The 24,750-nt window shown below is 44.3% G+C and overlaps 1 protein-coding gene across 1 annotated transcript in view; it reads left to right on the top strand.

Moving 5' to 3' along the window:
- Window positions 1-24,750, top strand: part of ARHGAP35 (Rho GTPase activating protein 35) — a 149,265-nt gene that overhangs the window by 36,481 nt on the left and 88,034 nt on the right. The window lies entirely within an intron of this gene.

Below are 24,750 nucleotides of genomic sequence, written 5' to 3' on the forward strand. Positions count from 1 at the left end.
TTTGCGAGGCGGGCGGATCACGAGGTCAGGAGATCGAGACCATCCTGGCTAACACAGTGAAACCCCGTCCCTCCTAAAAAATACAAAAAACTAGCCGGGCGAGGTGGCGGGCGCCTGTAGTCCCAGCTACTCGGGAGGCTGAGGCAGGAGAATGGCGTAAACCCGGGAGGCGGAGCTTGCAGTGAGCTGAGATCCGGCCACTGCACTCCAGCCTGGCGACAGAGCGAGACTCCGTCTCCAAAAAAAAAAAAAAAATCTGTGAGGAAAGCCAGGTGCAGTGGCTCACGCCTGTAATCCCAGCACTTTGGGAGGCTGAGGCGGGCGGATCTTCTAAGGTCAAGAGTTTGAGACCAGCCTGGCCAACATGGTGAAACCCCATCTTTTCTAAAAATACGGAATTGACCGGGCATAGTGGCACATGCCTGTAAGTCCCAGCTACTCGGGAGGCCGAGGCAGGAGAATCACTTAAACCCAGGAAGCAGAGGTTGCAGTAAGCCAAAATCACACCACTGCACTCCGTCCTCAGTGACAATGAAACTCTGTCTCAACAAAAAGCTATAAGGAAGCCCAACATGGTGGCTCACACCTGTAATCCCAAGCACTTTGGGAGGCCAAGGTGGGAGGATCACTTGAGCCCAGGAGTTCGAGACCAGTCTAGGCAACATGGTGAAACCCTGTTTCTACAAAAAACTAGCCAGGCGTGATGGTGTGCACCTGTAGTCCCAGCTGAGGTGGATTACCTGAGCCCGGGAGGGCGAGGCTGCAGTGAGTGGTGATTGCGCCACTGCACCTGCACTCCAGCCTGGGCAACAGCAAGTCCCTGTCTCAAATAAAAGCTGATAAGTCAAGTTTTCTAATAGTACTTTGAGCAGCTTAAGGTACCTATATAAAATATTGTGGGGAATATATTGTGAAGTTTTGCATCTAGGTACATAAGAGACTGTTTCCCTCACAGTGGAGAGCTTTGGTAAAAGAGCAAGTAGATTAGAGCAGTAGTAGCTTCTGTTTTCTCCAGAAAGCTCACGCTGTGCAGCAGCTCTTTTTGTCCATTCTGGCTTTGCAGCAGTGCAGTATTGGGGTTAAGCCACGTGTGTGGGCCTCAGAGGCAGGCGGCTGGGGCTGTACTAAGCTGGGTGATCTTGAATGAGTCTCTTGACCTCTGCGAGCCTGTTTTCTCATCTGTAAAATGGGGATTATAATAGTAACTGCTCTGTTGGGTTACTGTGAGAAATGCTTAATATGGGTTGTAGGGCTTGATTTCCTATGGTAAGGTTTTTAGAAGGAATAATGAACCAGCTAAAAATGTGCAAGCATTCATTTGTCTACTGGGCATGTTGTCTTTTTTTTTTTTTTTTTCCTTTTGAGACAGCGTCTTGCTCTGTCACTCAGTCTGGAGTGCATTGGTGCGATCTCAGCTAACTGCAACCTCCACCTCCCAGGCTCAAGTGATCCTCCCACCTCAGCCTCCCAAGTAGCTGGGACTACAGGCGCACACCACCACACCTGGCTAATTTTGTGTGTGTGTGGTTTTTTGTTTTTTTCTTTTGGCAGAGATAGGGTTTTGCAATGTTGCCAGCCTGGTCTTGAACTCCTAAACTAAAAAAATTCATCCACTTCAGCCTCCCAAAGTGCTGGGATTACAGGCATGAGCTATCGCGCCCAGCCTTCAGCGTGTTGTCAAAGGAAGTATGGAAATGACAACCGCTGATAGTCCATTTTCGTCAGTCATCCTGGAAATCAGCAAGAGTCAAGCTGCTTTGTGCACTTATTAGGGTGCACTTATTTTCTCCAAGGTATCCATTTCTTGAGGCATTTTTTTGTTAATGGAAAGCTGGGTTAGCAAATGCAGTGATGAAGGGTCATAAGTATAGTTTTAGTAGTTGTTAACCCTTGAAGGTAGTGGGTTTATTTTGTCTTTTTTTTTTTTTTTTTTTTTACGACCTCCAACATTTTATCCTTATCTTGGCTTAATATAATACCTGAAAATGAATTTTAGTTAGGACTTAGAGATTTTTCTAAGCAATCTCCAACTGATTGAAAACTCAGAGTTTCAAGAGCCAGGGGATTTGAATGTGTTCCGGATTAACCTGGTTCTTCATCTTTCCAAGAAAGGTAAACTGTGTTCTAGGCAGTTTTTGTAATGGGATTTTCAGGTTAGATCTTTAACCAAAAAAAAAAAAAAAAAGAGGCCCTACAGAAACCTAGAAACAGCCTTTACAGGGTCAAGGGGAGCTTTGACAAGGAAGAGGCAAAAATCTCTGCCCCATGTGCCAGTTGAACTTCTTCCACCTTCCCTCACCAGTGGCTACATTTCAGGGCTGAAAGGGCTTTGGAATCCTTTGCTGAGTGCTTTGGATGAGATTTGTTTTCAAGTTGCTTTTTAGAATTAGAGTGACCATTTACATGGCTTTATTTTATTTTTTTTTTAATTTTTATTTTTTGAGAAGGAGTCTTGCTCTGTCGCCCAGGCTGGAGTGCAGTAGCGCGATCTCGGCTCACTACAAGCTTCACCTCCCAGGTTCACGCCATTCTCCTGCCTCAACCTACGGAGTAGCTGGGACTACAGGCACCCGCCACCACGCCCTGCTAATTTTTTAAATTTTTTTAGTAGAGACGGGGTTTCACCATGTTAGCCAGGATGGTCTCGATCTCCTGACCTCATGATCCGCCCGTCTCGGCCTCGCAAAGTGCTGGGATTACAGGCTTGAGCCACCGCACCCGGCCTACATGGCTTTAATTCCCAATCTGTGAATTTCAAAGCCTTATACCAGTCACCAGGCAGATACATGACCTAAGAAGTGCCTACTTTGGGAGGCTGAGGTGGGCAGATCTCGAGGTCAGGAGATCGAGACCATCCTGGCGAACATGGTGAAACCCTGTCCCTACTAAAAATACAAAAATTGGCTGGGTGTGGTGGCACATGCCTGTAATCCCAGCTACTTGGGAGGCTGAGCCAGGAGAATCGCTTGAACCCGGGAAGTGGAGGTTACAGTGAGCCGAGATCGCGCCACTGCACTCCAGCCTGACTACAATGCAAGACTCTGTCTCAAAAAAAAAAAAAAAAAAAAAAAAAGAAGTGCTCTCTGTGTATAAGGTTCTGAGGAAAGATAAAGGAAGGATTTTCCCAATTCCGCAGAAACTTGATTTAGTCAAAAAAAAATACTTACTTTCTTTAAAAATGAAAAAGAAAACCAACTAAATACACAGCCAACTAGCATCTTAATTTTCAGAACTCAAAAATTAATTGGAATATACCTAGGGAGAAATTTTCTGGGATTTCATTTTATGGGATATTTTTTAAAATTGCTAGTCCTCATTCCTTTGTCATTTTATATTTCATTTTCCATCTTAGTTAATATTGCTGTTTTTATTTCCTCATTCTCTGTTGTTGTATCAGTTATTGTCCAATCAGGAAAGTAGAAACCACTCTAGATAGTTCCAGCAGGAAGGGATTTAAATGCAAGGGATTTATTACAAAGATGTTGGAAAGGCTTAGGCGGAGCAAAAGGGAGAAGAGGGTTGTTATCCAGAGATGAGAAAACTGCCTGTGGGCTAGAACCCAGGAGCCTACATGCACAGATGAGCTGCTGCTGCTGTTGGAGCTGTGTTGCTGCAATTCACCAGGAACCCAGAAGCCAGCACTGCGCTGATGTACTGGAACCTGTGGTGTATGTAGTTGCCTGCGTTCTTCTATAGTCGTTCACTGCTCCTGCTGCTGCTGCTGCTGCCGCCGCCGCTGCCGCTCCCCAAGACAGAGCAGCAACAGGAAAAAAGTGGCGTTATCCTTCCACTTGCCAACCAGTCTCCAGCCTTTGAAAACCTAACTGTGGAAGCCAGCTGGAAAAGGAATCTGGGAAATGTAGTGTGCAGGCTTTCAGTTCTGCTGATACAGAAGAGAATGTAGAAGGGCACGTGTGACCAAATGAATGCTGTAGTTGTTTGGGTGATGCATTTCTCATAACAGAGATGGGCAGAGAAGGCATTATTTTACACTGATAACATTCAGAGAGGTGGAGAGGAGGCACAGTGGCATTCCAGATAAGGGGATAGCCAGAGTGGTGGTGTGGAGGCAGGAATGCTCACGGCATGTTCAGAGAATAACTTAGCTGGACCATGGAGTTCTTTTTGAAGGATAGCTAGAAATGAAGGTGAAAAAGAAGGTTGGGGTCAAATTGGACTGGGATTGTGGTAGTAAAAACTGTCTTAGGATTAACCCAGGTCGGGTGTGGTGGCTCATGCCTGTAATCCTGGCCCTTTGGGAGGCTGAGGCTGGCAATCACTTGAGACTAGGAGTTCCAGACCAGCCTGGCCAACATGGTGAAACCTTGTCTCTACAAAAAAATACAAAAATTGGCCAGGCGTGGTAGCACACCCACACGTTTAGTCCCAGCTACTCAAGTAACTGCAGCAGGAGGATCGCTTGAGCCTGGGAGGTTGAGGCTGTGGTGAGCCATAATCTCGCCACTGCATTCCAGCCTGGGTGACAGAGTGAGACCCTGTCCAAAAAAAAAAAAAAAGATTAACCCATAGCACTTTACACAGTGATTTGACCTGGGACAGACCAATGAGGAAACTCTTATGATAGCTCAAGCTTTAAGGGCTTGAGGACTATGATAAAAACCTGTACATTCAAGACAAAGTTGTCTTGAATGAACTGTTTCTGTCTTAAGAACTGAGGCTATGGTAGTGGAGTTAGAGATAAACAGTTCATTCAAGATGCTTTTAACTAATGTACCTGTCAATGGCTTGGGGCAAGTAATTGGAATAAATAATGAATTCTGATTTTCTGTTGATTTTTCTATATAAATTGAGTTTGTCGATTACCTTATGCTCTTGAAAAGGCCATAGTTCTCTACTTTTTATGCTTTTACCTCTCTGGGATAATGCCTTGATAAGTTAGACTCATCATGGTATTGTTAGGATCTTCCTTGAAGTGGCATTACATTCACTTTGATCGTAAACTTTATTCGTAAATTTGTTTTTTGGTTTTTGGTTTTGGTTTTTTTTTTTTTTAAGATGGAGTCTCACTCTCTCGCCCAGGTTGGAGTGCAGTGGTGCAATCTTGGCTCACTGCAGCCTCTGCCTCCCAGGTTTAAGTGATTCTCTGCCTCAGCCTCCCAAGTAGCTGGAATTACAGGCATGCGCCACCATACCTGGATAATTTTTGTATTTTTAGTAGAGACGGAGTTTTGCCCTGTTGGCCAGGCTGGTCTTGAACTCCTGGCCTCAAGTGATCCACCTACCTTGGCTTCCCAAAGTGTTGGGATTACAGGCGTGAGCCACCATGCCTGGCCTTTATTAGCAGATTTGAAACCTGTGCAACAAGTTCTGCAGGGCCTTGATAACTGAAGTAACACTTAAATTACTTGCAGACAGCTTTTTGGTTTTTTCTTTAGACACTAATTCATTAATTGCATTTAGCAGGTGTTTGTTGAGGCAGCAGTGTGTGTGGTGCTGAGGTCCCATGAGGAGCAGAATAGATAAGACATTAAGTCCCCATCTTTTTGCAGTTAACAATTTAATGAGAAACAGAAATTAAAGCAAAAAAAAGAAAAAATTCCTCGGCCTTAAGGCCCTTGCAGTTGCTGTTCAGCTGCCTGGAACACTGTCCCCCAGATGCCCAGATTCTTAACTCCCTTGCCTCCCTCATGGCTGCTCCCACACCTCCTGCTTGATGGGACCTGCTCTGGCCATTTCTTTCAGCTCTGTGCATACTCCTCTACCATGTGCCAGGGCTTTCACCCTGCTTTACCTTTTCCCCATTCTATTTCTCTCCTAACCTAAGTTTGCTTTGTAATTGTCTGTTTCCCTCTGCTAGAATGTAAGTTCCATGAGGCAGGCATCTGTCTCTTTTGTTCATTGCTGTATCCCCATGCCTAGTACAGTGCCTGGCACAGTAGTAGGTGCTTGCTCCGTAATTTTTGTTGAATGATTGAATGGGCGAATGAGAATAAATAAATGAGGGCATCCAGGGAACCCAAGGAAGGCTACGGTGGCTAGTGAGAAAAAGGAAGAATGGTGGAGATGAGATCACATAGGGAATAAGAATTTGAGGATTTAATATAAGAGCAGGCCGGGCATGGTGGCTCACCCCTGTAATCCCAGCACTTTGGGAGGCCAAGACAGGTGGATCACTTGAGGTCAGGAGTTCGAGACCAGCCTGGCCAACATGGTGACACCCCATCTCTACAAAAATACAAAAATTAGCTGGGCATGGTGACGCACGCCTGTAGTTTCAGCTACTTGGGAGGGTGGGGCAGGAGAATCACTTGAACCCAGGAGGCGGAGGTTGCAGTGAGCCGAGATCGCACCATTGCATTCCAGCCTGGGTGACAGAGCTTAGACTCTGTCTTACACAAAAAAATGATCAAATATGTTTTTTAAAAGATAACTTGCTGCTCTAGGAGACCAAGAGTATACATGGGAAGAAGCACATGAGGCTGTGGGGATCCAGGCGATCTAGATTCCCTGGCAGCAGATATGTTGGCTTTCTCAGCTGTTGAATTTGAGTGCCCATTCCAAGGATAGGGATTGATTGTTATCATTCTGATTATAATTGCATGCACTTAGGTTATCATTAGCCCCTAGAGACTTACCTGTCTCCTTGAAGAACATCATTGTCCAGTGATTATGCTGACAGATGAGAGCTGTCAAGATAGCTTGGCTATGAGATGCCATTTAACTAGTTTTTATCTGTGTATGCTTTCCCTCCCCCTGCAAGATTTAATGACCTAGCTAGGAGAGAGTCTAGGCTTCCTGGCTCCTCTCCAAGTGTTCTACCACTAAAATGTTAATATTACCTTTCTCAGAATTGTTCTGAATCACTTGCTGGCACTGTAAGTGGCTTTTTAAACTTTGATTTTGCCATTTTTGAGTCTGTTTTTACTAGGATTTTTTGCAGGAGGAATTTGAGCTGATTTGATTACTTAAAGAAGATCTTTTCACTTGCCTTTGCTTTTTAAAGTTGAGTAGCCTGTGATAGGTGGGAATGTTTCTGTCACCTGACATGTTAGTTGGCAAAGTAGTAGAGGCAGCCTTTAATAAAAGTCACTCTGGAAGAATATTAGTTGGGTACTTAGGATTCTTGGCATTCTTATGGAATGATACAGGTTTATGGCCTTTTTATTAACTTCTTAAAATTAAATGATCTTTAATTAGAAGCAATCATATATAAAACTTTGTGACTCCAGACAACACTGGCCTTACTGTATTCTACTATGGAGTGGGGTTTGTGCCTGTAGGAATGCAGGTTTGGGTTAGGGGAGTGGAGAAAGGGGTGTGAGAAGGCCATATTGAACACACTGTAGCCCGGTCTGTGCCATCTGCTCCCGGCAGCCTTACCGGTATGGAATGTGGACATACAGCTTTTGAGCCCAGCTGTACCTCACTTGGCTTTTAGCTCTCATGATTCAACTGGCTGAGCTTAGCTTTCTGTTACAGTCAGTAAGGAAAATGGAGTCGAGCAGCCTGTTTCTTGAACTCAGGTAGTCATGAGGCTTGACAAGCCATGACACATGTATTTTAATCACCACGGCCCCCTCTAATGTTTTAAATAAGACAGTTGAGGAATATTTACATTCAAGGAGCAACACGTTATCACAAAACTCCCCCCAACACACACAGCGAGAAAAATCCCACCTTATTCTATTGTATATGATTCTTCACTGGGCCAAAAGGGCTCTTTATCTGAATGCAATCCATGATGTCCTCAGTGAAGAAGACTAAAGGGTTGGTTTGTATGATATCACATTTTGGTATGAACATATTATATATGTTTCTGTGCCCATACCTGTACCCTTGAGGAGCAGTAATAGCCAGAAGGGATCATGGTGTTAGAGATGGCAAAGCTAAGGCTCTGACAGGCTCTCTTAAGTTAAGGCCTTGACAGTGGGTTTTCTGAGCAGAAAGCAGAAATCACAGATGGATTCAGGGGCCGGGGAGTGGTCTGCAGCATTAGGGAGATACATGCAATAGTGAAGGAACTGGGTTGAGACACCTGCTCATCCCCAAACCCTCTCTCCATTCTGCACACAGTAATCACATTAGCTATGGTACAAGTTTCCCATAAGATTTTAACATAGTAGATGCCATGGGAGTCAGAGTCGGTCTGCTGACAAGGTTTTTATAATGGTGATGTACTTTCCTATTCCATTCTTGCTGGTGTGAGTTAGAAATCCACAGTAGCTATTTGTTGTGCGTTGATTTTAAGACGATTCAAAAGAAAGTAGCTGCTCTGTGCTCTTCCCAGTGCCATTCAGAGCCAGGGAGTGGGAGGTGAGGCCACGGTGGAAACCACTCAGTGGGTTTATCTTGGGCATTCTGTGCATATGTAACTGAGAAAGGTATGTTGTTACCTAACGTATGCTTTTGATAATTTGGACCAAGAGACATGGTGTTCTGAATAGCAGCCAAATATATGAGGTCAAGGTGACTTCCTCTAGCAATTAGGACAGCTGTCATGGAAGAGTAGGCCAGACCTGTTTTCCTTCTTAAGTCTGAGGGCTAAACCAGTGATAAGAGATCACTCATTGATCTTCCTGATATTATTACTGGCCAAACACTTTCTAAGGAATGACGATTGATAAGGAAAAACAAACTACTATTCTGGTCTCTTATCTAAAGGAAAATCATAAAGCTAGCACTTTATGGAAAATGCACTTATTCAGTTCCTTGTATGATCACAAATGTTTTCTTAGTTATTTTTGGGCTCCCCAACAGGATATGTTACTTATAGTTTGAAATTCGTCTTTTTTTTTTTTTTTTCCTGAAATGTATCTTGAAGTGTTGAGTGGTGGCTAGGTGCCATATAGAACATATAAGCAGAATTTTATAGAAATATACATTTAGTGAGGGGTGGAGATTATTGCTATAATAAATGGGACTGGCAGGATGTCATTTTTCTTTTGTCCCCTTTCCAGTCACTTTGACTCTAGGGTCTTGATTAATGTGACCATCTCTGCAGAGTGTGGAGAGACAGCACTGGGATGGGGGTGGGAAGTGGGCACAAAGCCCTTCTTAGCACATAGACAGCTCTGACAGCAGCTTCTGGGACTGCCCTCCCCTCTCCCCTTCAGCTTCCGCATCTGTGACGTGAGGGAGCTGGCTGCCAGCGTTCCCAACTTGGCCTGCCTTCCAGCGGCTTTCATTCAGAGACAGCATATCATGTTCATCTGGAAGTCTTCCTAGTTGTTCATCTCAAGAAGAATCTTAGGAATTTTTTTCAAATCAGCCAGTTTTCCTCAGATTTTGCTTCTTCTTTATCTGCCCTGTTCCCTTGGCTGACTCCCCTGTCAGCGAGACACAGGGTCATCGGTTTAAGTATGGGAAGGAAATTACGGCCTTGAGCACAGGCAGAAAGCATCTGGCTCCCAGGCGCTTCCTGTGAGCCACCGCGAAATTACAAAGACTAGGCCTTACAAGGCTTTTCAAAGGAGCATCTCACACCACCACTGTGTCAGCATTTCCATGATTCCATCGTAAAGCAGTTGTTTTTCCTAGTGCTTATTATGACCAGGTTGGAGTTGGCCTTTACATGGGAAGTGTTTATCCAGTGGATGAGAGTGAAATAGCAGGACAGAGGTGGCGGGGGAGAGGGCACAGATCACCCTCAGAATTCCCTTCTCCAGCCCGGTCCTGACCAAGCCGTTCTTGCTCAGAAACCTGTGGTTCCTCAGAGGATGAAGTCCAGACTGTCTTTAGCATATCAGGGCCCTCCACAGACTTGCTCCCAGCATCTCCTGCCATATGTGCCTATGCTCCGCATTCCTGTTCTCTAGCCAGGGCAGTGTGGGCAGTGGAGGGACAAGAGCTAGGGGTGGTATCAGGAGACCTGGGTTCTGGACTGGGGTTCGTGTCTGTCTAGCTGAGTTATTTCCTTTCTCTCTGTCTCAGTTACTAATCTGGATAGGCTTACCAAATGAGAGGAGGAGAAAAAAAGGTTTAGGGGACAGATTACAAGCCTCTTTCTGACTCTTGTCTCCTGTCCTGGCTTGGAAATTAGAACACCAAATGTCTGAGCATTAAATGGTTTTTTGAACCATGAAGTTTTTTGAACTTCTTTTTTGGGAAAAAAAAAAGAAAAAGAAAAACTGTAGATCTGGCATGATGGCTTATGCCTGTAATCTCAGCACTTTGGGAGGCTGAAGTGGGTGGATCAGGAGATCGAGGCCAGCCTGGCCAAGATGGTGAAACCTCACCTCCACTAAAAGTAGAACTTAAAACTTTTTTTTTTTTTTTTTTTTTTTGAGTTGGAGTCTCGCTGTGTCGCCCAGGCTGGAGTGCAGTGCTGCAATCTCAGCTCACTGCCACCTCTGCCGCCCAGGTTCAAGAGATTCTCCTGCCTCAGCCTCCCGAGTAGCTGGGACTATAAGTGCCTGCCACTGCGCCCGGCTAATTTTTGTATTTTTCACCACCGCACCTGAGACGGAGTCTTACTCTGTCGCCCAGGCTGGAGTGCAGTGGCGCGATCTCAGCTCACTGCAACCTCTGCCTCCCAGGTTCACATGATTCTGGTACCTCAGCCTCCTGAGTAGCTAGGACTACAGGCACATGCCACCATGCCTGGCTAATTTTTTTGTATTTTTAGTAGAGACAGGGTTTTGCCATTTTGGCCAGGCTGTTCTCAAACCCCTAACCTCACATGATCCACCCACCTCAGCCTCCCAAAGTGCTGGGATTACAGGCATGAGCCACTGTGCCCAGCTAATTTTGTATTTTTAGTAGAGACAGGGTTTCACCATCTTGGCCAGGCTGGTCTTGAACTCCTGACCTCGTGATCCACCTGCCTCAACCTCCCAAAGTGCTGGGATTACAGGCGTGAGCCACTGTGCCCATCCACATTTTTTTTTTTTTTTTTGAGACGGAGTCTTGCCCTGTCGCCCGGGCTGGAGTGCAGTGGCCGGATCTCAGCTCACTGCAAGCTCCGCCTCCCGGGTTTACGCCATTCTCCTGCCTCAGCCTCCCGAGTAGCTGGGACTACAGGCGCCCACCTCGCCCGGCTAGTTTTTTGTATTTTTTAGGAGAGACGGGGTTTCACTGTGTTAGCCAGGATGGTCTCGATCTCCTGACCTCATGATCCGCCCGTCTCGGCCTCCCAAAGTGCTGGGATTACAGGCTTGAGCCACCGCGCCCGGCTTTTTTTTTTTTTTTAACATAGGACACCAACATACAAAACAGATCAAAAGCTAGGTAAGGTGGCTCACACCTGTAACTCCAGCACTTTGGGAGGCCGAGGCAAGAGGATTGCTTGAGCCCAGGAGTTCTGTACCAGCCTGGGCTACATAGTGAGATCCTGTCTTTACAAAAAATAAAAATTAAAAAAATTAGGTGGGCATGATGGCCCAGCTACTCGGGAAGCTTGGTGGGAGGATTGCTTGAGCCCAGGAGATCAAGGCTACAGTTAGCCATGATTGTGTCACTCTACTCCAGCCTGGGTGACAGAGTGAGACCCTGTCTCATAAAAATAAACAGAAATGGATAAAATTGGACTTGCTTTCTTGAGGGTGAAAGGTCTGACATGCCACCTGTTGTGCCTTAAAATGTGCCAGTTCCATCCAGGGTTCCCCAGGGCACTGCTTCTCTGTATTTCTTCTATCTTGCTATGCAACCAGGATTAGAGTCACCTGTTTGACATGACACCAGGCAGGGGCCTAGTGTAGAAGCGGGAGAGTGTATAGAAAAGTGTATGAAGTATGTACGGTGTGAACAACTATAAAGTGAATACCAGTATAACCACTACCCAAGTCCAGAAATAGAACAGAAGCTCCACTTTGTAGTTAGTATTTTCCTTGGTTCCATTCATTCTGTTTCTTAGCTTCTTAGCCTTAGCTTCAGTACAGATGCATTAGATAAAATAAAAGCCAATGGCCGGGCGCGGTGGCTGAAGCCTGTAATCCCAGCACTTTGGGAGGCTGAGACGGGTGGATCACGAGGTCAGGAGATCGAGACCATCCTGGCTAACACCGTGAAACCCCGTCTCTACTAAAAAATACAAAAAAAAAAAACAACTAGCCGGGCGAGGTGGCGGGCGCCTGTAGTCCCAGCTACTTGGGAGGCTGAGGCAGGAGAATGGCGTAAACCCGGGAGGCAGAGCTTGCAGTGAGCTGAGATCCGGCCACTGCACTCCAGCCTGGGCGATAGAGCGAGACTCCGTCTCAAAAAAAAAAAAAAAAAAAAAGCCAATGGTCCTTTTTCTGTCCTGTCTCCGTAGTCTCAAAGCAGGAATCCAAAATGCTGCTTTCAAATACAGATGATAAATATTTGAATAAGAAATAATATTTTGGCTGGGTGCAGTGGGTCACACCTGCAATCCCAGCACTTTGGGAGGCTGAGGTGGGTGGATTGCATGAGCCCAGGAGTTCGAGACCAACCTGGGCACCATGGTAAAACCCCATCTCTACAAAAAATACAGAAGTTAGCCAGGCACGATGGCACACAACTGTAGTCCCAGCTACTCTGGAGGCTGAGGTGAGAGGATCACCTGATCCTGGGGAGATTGAGGCTGCAGTAAGCTGTAATTACACCACACTGTGCTCCAGCCTGGGTGATAGAGTGTCTAAAAAGAAGAATATTATTTCTTAATAAAAAATATTAAGAATAAGAAATATTTTATAATATTTTTTTTTTTTTGAGACGGAGTCTCACTCTGTTGCCCAGGCTAGAGTGCAGTGGCGCGATCTCGGCTCACAGCAAGCTCCGCCTCCCGGGTTCACGCCATTTTTCTGCCTCAGCCATTTTTCTGCCTCAGTCCTCAGTAGCTGGGACTACAGGCGCCTGCCACCATGCCCAGCTAATTTTTTGTATGTTTAGTAGAGACAGCGTTTCACCGTGTTAGCCAGGATGGTCTCGATCTCCTGACCTCATGATCCGCCCACCTTGGCCTCCCAAAGTGCTGGGATTACAGGTGTGAGCCGCCGCACGTGGCCCAAATTTTTGTTAATAGTGCCCACATGTAACATTTTCATTCAAAAAAATCCGTTTAATTTTAAACCTATTAACTCATGTTCATCTCTAGAAGATAGGAACAAACAGCCTCAATTTAGCGGATTTTCAAATATGATGAGTATGCTTAATTGACCCTAGGGCACAAGTATGTGCTGATTCCAGACCCCTCTTCATGTTCTATCTTGTAACTGTTCATTTTTTCATTTCTCTCATACCTCTGTTTTTAACTTCATTTGAAATAAGGTGAGCATGTAAGTAAATTTTAAGTAAATTTGGAGGCCAGAAAATGGAAAGATGATATTTATTTTGCTAATGTGGATCTGTAGTTCTTTAATCTCTAAATCCACATTGTTCCCTACTAGAATTTGCTGGATTTAGATGTTGGTTCCATTCATTCTGTTCCTTTCTTTTTTTTTTTTTTTTGAGACGGAGTCTGGCTCTGTCGCCCAGGCTGGAGTGCGGTGGCCGGATCTCAGCTCACTGCAAGCTCCGCCTCCCGGGTTTATGCCATTCTCCTGCCTCAGCCTCCCGAGTAGCTGGGACTACAGGCGCCCGCCACCTCGCCCGGCTAGTTTTTTTTTTTTTTTTTTTTGTATTCTTTAGTAGAGACGGGGTTTCACCGTATTAGCCAGGGTGGTCTCGATCTCCTGACCTCGTGATCCGCCCATCTCGGCCTCCCAAAGTGCTGGGATTACAGGCTTGAGCCACCGCGCCCGGCCCCTTTCTTTTTTTTTTTTGAGACGGAGTCTTGCTCTGTCGCCCAGGCTGGAGTGCAGTGGCGTGATCTCAGCTCACTGCAAGCTCGGCCTCCCAGGTTCACACCATTCTCCTGGCTCAGCCTCCCGAATAGCTGGGACTATAGGCCCCCACTGCCTTGACGGGCTAATTTTTTGTATTTTTAGTAGAGGTGGGGTTTCACCATGTTAGCCAGGATGGTCCTGATCTTCTGACCTCGTGACCCACCCGCCCCTTGGCCTCCCAAAGTGCTGGGATTACAGGCATGATGAGCCACCGCGCCCGGCCCTTTTTCTTAGCTTCTTAGCTTGGCCTTAGCTTCACTACAGGTGCATTAGGTAAAATAAAAGCCAACCGTCCTTTTTAAAAGAAGGGTATACATGTGGTATAACTTTCATTACTTGCGATAACCTGTTTTAGGACTGGCAGTTTACAGAATAATGCAAGTGAATAGTGAAGAATAATTAGAAATAATGGGCTGAAATCCTCATGTCATCCTAACATGCCATCAGGGAATAGCAAGGCTTACTGTTGGACTCGAAAATAAGCTGACCCATTTTTCCCAATGGACAGAAATGCCTGTTTCTTCAGCACTGTCCTTTGTTGGCGAGGCACATTTGGCTGGACGCAGCCTCCACTCTTCTTGCATCAGGGACATTTATATAGAGAATATTCTTTCAAAAAGAACTTTTTTCCTAGTGAGTTTAAAAAAATTAATAGATTATAACTGCTTAGAAGCAACTGCTGGAATAATTTTATAGGTTTTACTTACCATTCCAAAATCAGTGTAAAATTGGTCTTAATGCCAGGAAATTTCAAAGGTAAGACTCAGCTGTGTTTTTGTATTTTGACTTGGTAAGAATCTCGGCTCACTGTGGTAATAGTAATTATGCTGTGATACCTAGTCTTATTGGAGTGCCTCCAATTTCGAATTTGCCTTGGTTTTATATTCGCTTTGACGTAGAATATTTTTACAGCTTATCGGAATCCTGATTTTTGTTGTTGTTTTTCTTAATATAGGTAACTCAGAAATTATGCTAAATCAGTGAGAAAGACTTCTTAGCTTTGATTTTGTCTTTGTTTATATTTGCTTTATACTTTGATCAGATAGCTTAATTAGAATTTCATAGTTACCTGGTAGAAAGCTGCTGAGGATAAAGCTTAAGGAAGTACTTTGGCTAAAAGCGGCTCCCTTTATTCATCAGGGGAATTTGATTTCATCCTGTGGATAACATAGCTTAGAAATTCTGTTTCTTTGGGACCAGCCTGTAGAGTTCTGCAAGCCTGGAAGGGTGAGAACTGTGGCGGGGGAAAAATGGGCTACTTGCTGTATTTAGTGTGGGCTGGCTAGGACAGTAAGGTAGCAACATAGTTCTGTTTCTCTACCCTGGAATCCGAAGAACCTTGAAGCAGGGATTGCATGGAGGTGGGGAGGACAAATCAAGAGGGACGGGGGAGACATTTGCAAAAAGTATAAATGGAATGTCAGAAAATCTTTCATAGCTACTCTTTAAAAATTAACTTTAGGGCCAAGAGTGGTGTGGCTCACGTCTGTAATCCCAACACTTTGGGAGGCTGAGGTGGGAGGATCGCTTGAGCACAGAAGTTCAAGACCAGCCTGGGTAACGTAGTGAGACCCCCCCGTCTCTACAAAAAAATTTAAAAAATTAGCCGGTCGTGGTGGCATGCACTTGTAGTCCCAGCTACTCAGGAGGTTGAGGTGGCAGAATCACCTGAGCCCTGGAGGTTGAGGCTGCAGTGAGCTGTGATTGCACCACCACACTCCAGCCTGGGGAACAGAGTAAGACCATATTTAAAAAACAAAAACAAAAAAACTTTAGGCCAGATTATTTTCAAAACAGGCATGTGAGTTACTAGCCCTTGAAAGTCTACAGATCCCTTTGTGGTTTCCTTCGGTCTTCTGGAGTGTGCTGCACGTTGAATTTATAGAGGGTATAGTGAGAGCTGAATGCACATAATCAATATCCAAGAATCTGTTGCATGAGACCACGTGTTTCAAGACCAGATCGGCAAACACTTAAATCAGTCTTTCTAAAGATCCAGATGACCCATTTTAGAGATTGCCTGTACCCAGAGCCCTAGGGATATAGTGAGATTCCATGGCTAAGAGGAAATCTTCCTCTCTCATTGGGGAGGAGTAAGTGTAAGTGTATGTAGCCTATGCTAGTGGGAACAACCACCCCACCAACACTGTTCTGGGCAAATGTCACTTTCTTTTTTCCTTTGCAAATCCTGGTTTTGCATACCATCCCCACAATGTTATTATTTTACTTTTATGTGTTTTAGAGGTAGGTCCTGTGTTGCCCAGGCTAGAGTGAAGTGGCTTTTCATAGATGTGATAATGGTGCACTGCAGCCTTGAACTCCTGGGCTCAGGTGATCTTCCCACCTGAACCCCCTAAGTAGCTGGGACTACAGGTATGAGCCACCACCCAGCTCAATGTTGTTATTTCAATTTGCATTGGACTGAAAGGTAGACATATAATTGCTATATTCAAATGGAGTTTTCGTTTATGTAAGATGATTAACTCCTTAGACTGTGTTAATTTGTTGGGTGAGTAGTTGAGGTAGCAGTGTACCAACAATAAATAACTCAATGGGGTAAAAGATTATTATTACTATTTTGAGATGGTATCTAACTCTGTCACCCAGGCTACAGTGCAGTGATGTAATTATAGATCACTGTAGCCTCAAACTTCTGGGCTCAAGCGATCCTCTTGCCTCACCCTTCCAAGTAGCTGGGATCACAGGCACATGCCACCATGCCTGGTTAATTTTTTATTTTATTTTTTTCTTTTTCTTTTTTTTTTTTGAGACAGAGTCTCACTCTGCTGCCCAGGCTGAAGTGCGGTAGTGCGATCTTGGCTCACTGCAACCTCTGCCTCCCAGGTTCAAGCCATCCTCCCACCTCAGCTTCCTGAGTAGCTAGGATTACATGCATGCACCACCTCACCCAGCTAATTTTTTTGTTTGTTTTTTTAGTAGAAATAGGGTTTCACCATGTTGGCCAGGCTGGTCTCAGACTCCTGACCTCAAGTGATCCACCCACTTTGGCCTCCCAGAGTGCTGGGATTACAGGCGTGAGCCACCACACCTGGCCAGTTTTTAAAAGTTTTGAGACAGGGTTGTACTCTGTTGCCCAGGCTGGAGTGCAGTGGTGCAGTCTCACTTCACTGCAACCTCTGCCTCCTGGGCTCAAGTGATCCTCCCACTTCAACCTCCCCAGTAGCTGGGACCACAGGTGTGCATCACCACACCCAGCTAATTTTTTGTATTTTTTTGTAGAGACAGGGTTTTGCCATGTTGCCCAGGCTGGTCTTGAACTCCTGAACTCATGTGATCCACCCACCTCAGCCTCCGAAAGTGTAGGGATTACAGGTGTGAGCCACCGTGCCCTGCCTAAATTTTTTGTAGAGAAGGGTTCTCACTGATCTTGAACTCTTGGGCTCAAGCAGTCCTCCCACCTTGGCCTTCCAAAGTGCTGGGATTACCGGTGCGAGCCACTGCGCCCCGCTCAATTATTTTCATATTTGATTCTCAGAGTAAACATACAGCTTGTTGGTAATCTGAGCCCTGACTGCCCATCTCATCTTCTGTCTCCCATTCTTGGAAACCCTTTTTCAGTCAATCTGTCCCAAAACCTGTTTAGTGCTTTCCCATTTTAGTCACTATTATTCATGCCTTTTATGTCACCTCTCCAAACTCTGCCAGTCTTTTAAGGACCAATTCAAATTTTACTTCTGCCTGATGCCTTTCTCACTTACTCCAGATTGAATGATTTTTCTTTCTCTGGATCCCAGGAAATGGTCTATATCATTTGTTGTCTTATGGTTTGGCTATTTTTTAAGTGTAAATATTGTATCTCAAGTAAATTATACGATCCTTGTCAGCAAAGACAGTACCCGTTCCTTTTGTTTCATCACATTATCTTTGCTATATGAGTATGCATTTGATTTGGGTGATGGACAGTTCAGTCCTTAATTTAAAAGATTAGGGTAATACAAAAATGATTAACATTCTGAAATATGCAGGAAGGAGGGAATTTAGCTGCTGTATAACTAGATCTATCAAATGGGGATGTTTCTCTTTTACTCAGCTTTAGAGATTCTGTTGTCCTTGTTGAGTTTGATGGAACCCTTCTGTAAGATACTCTTCATGTGGTAAACAGATGAGTAGAATAAGGGTATTGCTTCAGATTATGACAAATCATACATAGAAAATGAAAATGCCCTCCATAGCTCACTGAGATTCAAAAAGATTATAATTCCCTTTTACACCTAAATGCCCTAACACATCATTTTTGCATATTCTAATTAAGGTTCTCTCTAAATTCATCTGGATTTTACAGATGAATGAATTGGATGAATAAGGACCCTGGATTCCACTTCCAACTTTTCTTCTCTAATTTATCTTTATTCAAAAGGAAAAACAAGCAAAAACCCTAAGGAAGTTTACTTTAACATTTATTAATGTGAAAATGGAAGCATTGGGTTTTAAGAAAATGTTTCGCTTAAATTCAGTGGTTTAATAAGCCAGAGAATAGTATTCCCTTCTCTTTTTTTTTTTGAGATGGAATTTTACTCCTGTTGCCCAGGCTGGAGCTCAATGGCATGATCTCGGCTCACTGCAACCTCTGCTTCTAGGGTTCAAGCGATTCTCCTGTCTCAGCCTCCCGAGTAGCTAGGATTACTGGCGCCCACAACCATACCTGGCTAATTTTTGTATTTTCAGTAGAGACGGAGTTTTACCATGTTGACCAGGCTGGTCTCAAACTCCTGACCTCAGGTGATCCACCTGCCTTGGCCTCCCAAAGTGCTGGGATTACAGGCATGAGCCACCACGCCCAGCCAGTGTTGTCTTCTTTTTTTAATTTTTTTATTTTTTTTTTTCGAGACAGAGTCTCGCTTTGTTGCCCAGGCTGGAGTGCAGTGGCACGATCTCGGCTCACTGCAAGCTCCGCCTCCCGGGTTCACGCCATTCTTCTGCCTCGGCCTCCCTAGTAGCTGGGACTACAGGCTCCCACCACCACACCTGGCTAATTTTTTGTATTTTTTTTTTTAGTAAAGACGGGGTTTCACTGTGTTGGCCAGGATGGTCTCGATCTCCTGACCTCATGAGCTGCACGTCTTGGCCTCCTAAAGTGCTGGGATTACAGGTGTGAGCCACCGCACCCGGCCGTGTTCTCTTCTTTTTGAAACTTTTATATCCCATCCTTCCTGGCCTATTTGGTAAGTATTAATACATTCCTCTGGAAAACTTCCATGTCTACCTGACATGGAAAGTGCTTCCTACATAGATATAGTTCTTGTTCCACCTCTCCCAACCCCCAACTGAGTCTTTTCAAGTATCTACCAAATGCAAACATTTTAACCAGCTGCTAATGGGAATTCATAGCTTTGAAGATGTAGAAATGTAAGATGTTGAGAAATATGAGATTTTTGGAGGTTTAGAGAATGCTTTTTTGCTCTCCATTACGGTGGATATTTCCGTTTCTTTCCGCTATTGAGATTAAGGAAAATTGTGATAACAAGTGTTTTACTTCCTTTGCTTGTAGTTCTGTATGAAATGATTTCCTTATAGTGTTATTAGTTGGTGGTGTTCTGTATGTGATTATAGTGTTATTAGTTGGTGGTGTTCTGTATGTGATTATAGTGTTATTAGTTGGTGGTGTTCTGTATGTGATTATTTGAAACTCAGTGTGTTTCAAAAGTTGGTGAATATTCTCAGGTGGAGATGGTAATTTTGATTATGGATAATAGTGGAAGATTTGTGTCTTAGGGAGCATTCTAGATTACAGAGCACACAAACATCTCCTACTTCGGGGAGAGAGGGATGAGGTTGCTGGGTTGGAAGGGTGATGCACACACTTCCAGGCATATGCTGATAGAGCTGTTGACAGTATGAACTTTCCCAGTCATAGTAAATCTGGGATCACGGTGGCATTTCTAGGTCCTACAAAAATGTGTGCTATCTTGGGAATGTTACCACTTCTTGCCCTGGGTGTTTCATAGAGGAGTTAAAAAAGAAAACACCCTCCTTCTACCTTCCAGTTGAGGCACTCTGGTGGGGAGCTTGTGTCTTGGTCAACAAATCACAAACAACTCTAGATGCTTGGTGACAGTTTGAAGAAGGCACATAGATATTTGCATTATGTTTTATTATAGCATATATTTGTGACTGAGAAACCAAAATACTTCTGAAGTATTCTCCTCTCTGAAGTAGTTGACTCATGGCATAAAATGGGAAACTATGAAGTCCTGTGTTTCTATTTTTCTAATGTAAATCTCTCTGTAAAGCTCAAAGATAAAAGTAGTTACCATTATTTTTTTTTTATTTTTATTTTTTTTGAGAGGGAGTCTCGCTCTGTCACCCAGGCTGGAGTGCTGTGGCCAGATCTCAGCTCACTGCAAGCTCCGCCTCCCGGGTTCACGCCATTCTCCTGTCTCAGCCTCCCGGGTAGCTGGGACTACAGGCGCCGCCACGTCGCCCGGCTAGTTTTTTTTGTAGTTTTTTAGGGGTTTCACCGTGTTGGCCAGGATGGTCTCGATCTCCTGACCTCGTGATCCGCCCGTCTCGGCCTCCCAAAGTGCTGGGATTACAGGCTTGAGCCACCGCGCCCGGCCAGTAGTTACCATTTTTAAAGGATCCTTTTTTCCCCCTCTATTTTAACTCTTCCATTTAAAAAGGATTAGCATTGGAAAATTATTAGAATGGACATTCAGATTCTGTTGTGTATCTTAGTTGCCTGCTGAGAACACTGGCTCCCATCAGATTTAAACTCTAAAGACATTGTGAAGTCTTGGATATGCCGTCTCCTACTTTCTCTTTCTTTGTGGCCTTCAGATCATTAAATTTAGTGACTCAGCTAATTTTTTTTACCTACCTCTTAGAAAAGTTGAATGTATTTGTGACCAAGCACTTAAAGTTATTTCCTTTAAATCGAGTGTTTGAGACGTTTTTAGATTTATAACAGTCTTTGTTTACCGTGTAATTCAGTCCAATTGAGGAACTTCTAAAACTGCATTATCCAGACATCAAAGCTAAGAAGAAGAGTATACTTACACCAAGAAACTTATTAGGTTTCTAACAAGTGGAAAGTTACCAGGTGTCCCAAAATTAACCACTTCCATGCCAGCTGATTTTCATTTTTTGTAGCTATTTTAATGATCAGCAGCATTCTGGATTTAAAAATATCAGTTGTGGCTGGGCACAGTGGCTCACGCCTATGATCCCAGCACTTTGGGAGGCTGAGGTGAGAGGGTTGCTTGAGGCCAGGAGTTTGGGACCAGCCTGGGCAACATAGCAAGACCCCATTTCTAAATAATAACAATAATAATAATAATAAATTAGCCAGGCATGATGGCTTGCACCTGTAGTCCTAGCTACTTGGGATGCTGAAGTGGGAGAATCACTTGAGCCCAGGAGGTGGAGGCTGTAGTGAGCTGTGATTTACACCACTGCACTCCAGCATAGGTGACAGAGCAAGAATCCATCTCATAAAATAAAATAATCTGTTCTTCATTATTCAGAGTTGAGTGTTGCATTCTCTAGCAGCCTTCACGTAACTGAAAATATGCCATTAAAAAGTATAACCAAGGTGTTGAATAGATAATACATTTTAGTTCATTTCAAAATAGAGCCAGTATCTTTATTTCTTGAGGTTTGAGAGCAGGTGATGTTTTGTTTTTCCTTCAGATTTCTGTGAAGGGATAGACGTCAGACCCACTTTACAGAGAACAGTTGAGTCACAGACAAGGGATGACTTGCCAGTTGCATGCAGCAGTCACTTTAAGTAGGACAGATGCTACCAAGTTGCATTTCAAGATTGGTGACCTTAAGACCTGACAGACCCTGGGGTCAGGAATTGATAGAGAAGGACTCTGTTAGATGAGGACCCATGACTTCCTTAACCCTTCATCAGCACTCCTGTCTGAGGCTCTGTTAAACCTAAGTGTCTTCATGGATTGAAACAAAATTATATGTGCATATTACAGAGTAATTGATTTTTTGTACAGATATTTCCTGTTAGGTATTTCAGAGGATGTGTGTAAACATGCTTTAGATATGCATAAGCATCTTGTAATTTTGTTTATGTAAGCAATTGCCTAGAAAAGTAGAGGATGGGGAAGGTTTGTTTTTCTTTCCCATGGATACCCTGCTTGTTCCTGCTGAATTCTAGAACATGGCATCTTTAGGAACATGCCATTATCTGGAGACAGTTGCCTACAGTCATTGAGATTTTTCTTTTTAACATGGTCAGTTTTTGCATCCTACATCTAGTCACATTACATAGAGGGTTTGGCTTTCTGGGATATCAGAAGGAAGCTATGGATATTTGGAAAAGGGCTGTGACCTTCTGAGGTTATCATCACAGGGGACAATTGCACTCTCCCATTCATTGCTCCCTGGTATCAGTCAGAATAATGCGTGGTGGTCTGACTTCCAGTGGCATTTCTTATGCGACAGGCGCACAAAAACATATTGAAGTCATGGCAAGGCTAGATTTCTACAGACATAAATGAGATTCAGAAGAAAATTGCTCTGTTCATTTGGCTGCAGGTTCAGTGCTTGCACAGTCATATTGGAGTGTCTAAGTAAACTGCAGTGCAGCATCAACTGTCGTAGCTGGAAAGTTGGTAAAGATTGTAAGCCATAACAGTTTGTTACTTAAGCTGTTAAAACGTTGGTCCTTCAAGGTGCAATTTTTTTGGCCACATTCTGTGGTCCCCCATAGCCTTCAGGAAGGAATCCAAACTCTTAAAGTGGTTTGATCCAGTCCCTGATTCCTTGCTAATGCATCTTACCCATTCTTTCCCCCGACACACTTTGTTCCAGCTGGTTCTCCCAACTGGCTGTGCTTTTTTTCAGGGAGGGAAGGGTCTGTGCACACTGTCCTTCTGTCTTAAATGCACTTCATACTTCAGGTCTCACCTGAGATGGAACTTCCTACAGAAAGGCTTTCCCGAATCTAAAAGGCGGGCTTGGGGACCGTTTAATATGCTGAATCGTCATTCAGTTATTGATTCTTTCAGTAAATATTTGTGTTAAGCACTGTATAGGCTGATGACACAGAATAGAACTAGACAGGGGACAGGCCTCACAGAGCTTGCATTCTTGTCAGGGAAACCATCTCGTATTTACACACTTAATTTTATTTGGAAATGATTGAAAACTTATAAAAATAGCACAAAGGAATATCCTACATGTTTTACCCAGATTCATCTTTTTTTTTTTTCCAGATTCACCTATTGTTAACAATTTACCACCCCATTTATGTTCTTATTCTCTCTGTATACATAATTTTTGGAGTGGGATCAGTTATATGCATTATGGTGCTTCCCCCCAAAATACTAAGGTGTGAATTTCCTAAAAGTAGAGGTATTTTCACATGATAGATTTTATAGATTTACATTGATAAAATATTTCATTTGGGAGAGTTTTTATCCTTCCTGCATTTTTTTTTTCCAATTTTTTTTTTTTTTTTTTTTTTTTTTTTTTTTTTGAGAAGGAGTCTCACTCTGTCACCCAGGCTGGAGTGCAGTGGCCAGATCTCAGCTCACTGCAAGCTCCGCCTCCCGGGTTTACGCCATTCTCCTGCCTCAGCCTCCCGAGTAGCTGGGACTACAGGCGCCCGCCACCTCGCCCGGCTAGTTTTTTGTATTTTTGTAGTAGAGACGGGGTTTCACCGTGTTAGCCAGGATGGTCTCGATCTCCTGACCTCGTGATCCGCCCGCCTCGGCCTCCCAAAGTGCTGGGATTACAGGCTTGAGCCACCGCGCCCGGCCTTTTTTTTTTTTTTTGAGACGGAATCTCGCTGTGTCACCCAGGCTGGAGTGCAGTGGCCGGATCTCAGCTCACTGCAAGCTCTGCCTCCCGGGTTTACGCCATTTTCCTGCCTCAGCCTCCCAAGTAGCTGGGACTACAAGCGCCCGCCACCTCGCCCGGCTAGTTTTTTGTATTTTTTAGTACAGACGGGGTTTCACCATGTTAGCCAGGATGGTCTCGATCTCCTGACCTCGTGATCCGCCCGTCTCGGCCTCCCAAAGTGCTGGGAACACAGGCTTGAGCCACCGCGCCCAGCCCAATCTTTTTTTTTACTGTGTTAAAATACATAAAACATAAAGCTTGCTGTTTTAATCATTTTTAATTATACAGTTCAGCGGTATTAAATACTTTAATGTTATGCAACTATTTCTGTAACTCCATCTTGTAAAGCTGAAACTCTACTCATTAAGCAGTAACTTTTCATTCCTGCTTTCCCCAGCCCCTGACAACCACTGTTCTACTTTCTGTCTCTATGAGTTTGACTACTCTTAAGCACTGCATATAAGTGGAATCACATAGTATTTGTCTTTTCGTGACTGGCTTATTTCACGTAGCACAATGTCCTCAAGATTCAGCCATGTTGTCAGAATTTCCTTCCCTTTAAAGACTGAATAGGCCAGGCGTGATGGCTCACACCTGTAATCCCAGAACTTTAGGAGGCCAAGGCAGGCAGATCGCCTGAGTTTAGGAGTTTGAGACCAGCCCAGGCAACATGGTGAAACCTCGTCTCTACTAAAAATACAAAAGTTAGCTGGGCATGGTGGCGCATGCCTGTAATCCCAGCTACTCAGGAGGCTGAGGAAGGAGAATCGCTTGAACCCGGGAGGCCAAGATCGCACCACTGCACTCCAGCCTGGGCTACAGAGCAGGACTCTGTCTCAAAAAATAAAATAAAGGCCAGGCGCGGTGGCTCACGCCTGTAATCCCAGCACTTTGGGAGGCCAAGACGGGCGGATCATGGGGTCAGGAGATCGAGACCATCCTGGCTAACACGGTGAAACCCCATCTCTACTAAAAATACAAAAACTAGCCAGGTGTGTAGTGGGCGCCTGTAATCCTAGCTTCTAGGGAGGCTGAGGCGAGAGAATGGCGTGAACCCAGGAGGCGGAGCTTACAGTGAGCTGAGATCGCGCCACTGCACTCCAGCCTGGGCAACAGAGCAAGACTCCGTCTCAAAAAATAAATAAATAAAATAAAATAAAAATAAAGTTGAATAATATTATATTGT

Source organism: Rhinopithecus roxellana, chromosome 12 (genome assembly GCF_007565055.1).
Source record: "Rhinopithecus roxellana isolate Shanxi Qingling chromosome 12, ASM756505v1, whole genome shotgun sequence".
Taxonomy (NCBI): Eukaryota; Metazoa; Chordata; class Mammalia; order Primates; family Cercopithecidae; genus Rhinopithecus; species Rhinopithecus roxellana.